This window comes from Octopus bimaculoides, chromosome 2, assembly GCF_001194135.2.
Source record: "Octopus bimaculoides isolate UCB-OBI-ISO-001 chromosome 2, ASM119413v2, whole genome shotgun sequence".
Lineage (NCBI taxonomy): Eukaryota > Metazoa > Mollusca > Cephalopoda > Octopoda > Octopodidae > Octopus > Octopus bimaculoides.
The window spans coordinates 146,884,974-146,888,385 of NC_068982.1; the positions used below are offsets into that span (position 1 = coordinate 146,884,974).

Here is a 3,412-nt window from a genome sequence, read left to right on the forward strand (position 1 = left end):
TATATACAAATATATATATATACATATATATATATATACATATATATATATATACATATATACATACATATACATATATATATATACATATATGTGTGTGTGTGTGTGCATACATATACATACGAATGGCTCTATGGTAAGTAGCTTGCTTCCCAACTAGACGGTTCCGGGTTCAGTCCCACTGCGTGACACCTTGGGGAAGTGTCTTCTAATTATAGCCTCGGGCTGACCAAAGCCATATGAGTGGATTTGGTAGACGGAAACTAAAAGAAGCCCGTCGTATATATATTCATGTATTTGTGTGTCTATATTTTCCTCCCCCCATCACTTGGCAACCGATGTTGGTATGTTTATGTCCCCCGTAATATAGTGGTTCAGTAAAAGAACCGATAGAATAAGTACTAGGTTTATAAAGAATACGTCCTTTTGCAGATTTTTTCGACTAAAGGTGTTACTCCAGCATGACCGCAGTCAAGTTACCGAAACAAGTAAAAAATAATTTTTTAAATGTGTGTGTGTGCGTCAGTATGTGTGCTTGCGTGCGTGCGTTCCTGCTTGCGTGTGTTCGTGCGTGCATGTGTGTGTGTGGATGTGTGTGTGTGTTTGTGTGAATACTGCTTTTAAATGCATAAAAACAACAAACATTGAATAAAGGGCTCAAAACATGTATAAAGTTTGATATTAACTTAGGAACGTCTATGAAACTTTAAATAACGTCAATCAAATTGCTATTATATGTGTTGAGAGTTTTTCTCTCAAATATAGACATAATTTATATATAGGCGTGCGTGTGTGTGTGAAAGAAAGTGTGTATGTGTGTGTCTGCAGGCAAATACTGCGTTCATTGGTATTCATTGTCGAGCGACGGCGTTGAGACTCCTTCGTTGGTTCAGAATGAAAACCAGTTATATAATAAACCAGATAGTTGTCGACTATAAACGGCCACAATAAAAATCAGCCGTATATTTAGTCAAAATAAATTAATGTCAAAGACATATTTGAAAAAAAACGTATGTTGTCCCCGTATATCTTGCAAATAGTTATCTTAAAATGTGGGGGGAAAAATACGACCACCATAATTAGTGTGTTGGTAATTACAAGTTACACAACGAGTGTTTAACAGCAAAATAACAACTTACACACAAGGCATGAAACATCAAACATATTTTCATAATTATTAAAAAAATAAAGACCGTGTTTATAATAAAGATATAATAATATTTTTGAACCTTTGTATGGCGTATTTTGGGGATTATACATATACTCCTTACAAGTATATTCTTTTATCCACTAATATTTTTATTGTCACTGTTTTTTATTGTCAATTTTTTTTTTCATTATCATTATTCGAACCACAGACAAATTGTCATTTCACTTATATTGTTTTCATTTTTTTTTCTATATCTATTGTAATGTTCTACTTCTCGTGAATATTTCTACCTCGGAATATTCTCCAATTATTTTCACCTGTATTTAATGTCTGATTTGGAATATATAAAAAAAAAACAATCTCTGCAACTTACACATATATATATATATATATATATATTTGTACATACATAGACGCATGTATCTGCGAGTGCGTATATATAATATATATAAATTTATATATGGATATGCATCCATGTACACACACACACATACACACAAATATATATATGCGTATGTATGTGGTGTATGTATTATATATATACATATTTTGTTATACTTCCACAAATGAAATATAATAATAGTTCAAGATTCTCAGTTTGGCACTTACCAAAGTTTTACCATGCATATATATACATAATTACATACATGTATTACTTACATATGCACACACTTCCGCGCACGTACGCACATAGAGAGAAAGAGAAAGAGAAAGAAGGAGGTAAGAGAGGCGGGAGAATGAGTGAGAAAGACAACGAGAGAGAGAGAGAATGTTATACATGAGTTGTGGATAAATTTTAATGCTTGCCTTGTAGCTTCTTACGACAAATATGATGAACGATTGTCACCGCTTTTCGTGATTTGCATATTAAGGCATTCGATGCCGACCCGTATTAATTGACTAAATATTGAGACAGCGTATTACAGCTGGTCCACGATTAGGATGCCTTAGTACTTTATATGTATATACATATATACATGTACACATGCATGCATACACTTATATATACAAACAAGCATGTACTTATACATGTAGATATATACCCATATGTATGAATGAATATATCTATGCGTATGCGTGTGAGAGTATGTATGTATGTATGTATGTATGTACACACACACACACACACACATACGTACATGTAAATACTGTAACCCAATGAGGCTAACAGGATCTGCATCAAATTCATATGCTCTTGATACTGTTTGCAGCATTTTAGAAAGAAGATAAGAATGTAAGCAACAAAAATCAGGGAGAGAAATTGTAGTAGAGGGTTATAACGGGAAAGGAATATTGATTACTTTTAAGTAGATTGTCTTTTTGAAAGCGCGATCAACGACAACGATAGAAAACTTGTGAATAGCATTATCATAAAAATACCCCTGTATATCGTGTTCTTATTTGTGGTGGTAACATCTTACAAAGGACTGAATGAATGTTTGTTCCTTTTGTATTTCCTGAATTGTGTTGTCCGTTGGCGGGCAGAAATGCTGCCCACGTTGATCGATCAGTTGTGGATCTCCACAGAGCCCTGCTCTTCAGTGTACCTTCTACACTCATTCCTTCACCTTCCACCTGCTTATCCTTGTATTGGATGCCTCAATCCTCTGCTACCTCTGATTTCCAATTTCTTCTTTTTTTCATAACCGTTACGACATTTGCCATGTCGCATTTTATCTCTTTCAAAAGGGACGCGAATTTTGAAAAACCTTTCAGTTGGAAGCTCCTTTTCTACCACCTACACCAAACCATGCAATTTCAAATACTTTCTCCACATATGAAACAGTTATCTCCACAACAATAACACCTCAATAATTTCCGTCACAGAACCACAGTACCAAATCACTTAAAATGTTAGTCGTACGTTGTATACACCACATCATAGGAACACTACATAGAATACTCTACTTTGGTGAAATAGACCGTGGCCTGGGCGATAACTTCGACAAGTTTTTCATAGCAGTTTCCAACACAATCGAGATCAATCGACTATTGAATAATAATAATAATAATAATAATAATAATAATAATAATAATAATAATAATAATAATAATAATACACACAGGTAGAGAAATTAAGGCCAATAGACCAGATATAGTTGTCAAAGATCATGAAGAAAAAAAATGCTTTCTAATTGATGTATCAATACCAGCAGATGACAACGTTTCCCTAAAAGAAATGGAAAAACTTTCAAAATACAAAGACCTGGAAATAGAGGTAACTCGAATGTGAAATCTAAAAACAGAAACAATTCTTATCAT

General features: G+C 33.6%; 1 protein-coding gene across 2 annotated transcripts in view; it reads right to left on the reverse strand.

Moving 5' to 3' along the window:
• Nucleotides 1-3,412, reverse strand: part of LOC106874939 (transcription factor Sp8) — a 230,571-nt gene that overhangs the window by 3,052 nt on the left and 224,107 nt on the right. The window lies entirely within an intron of this gene.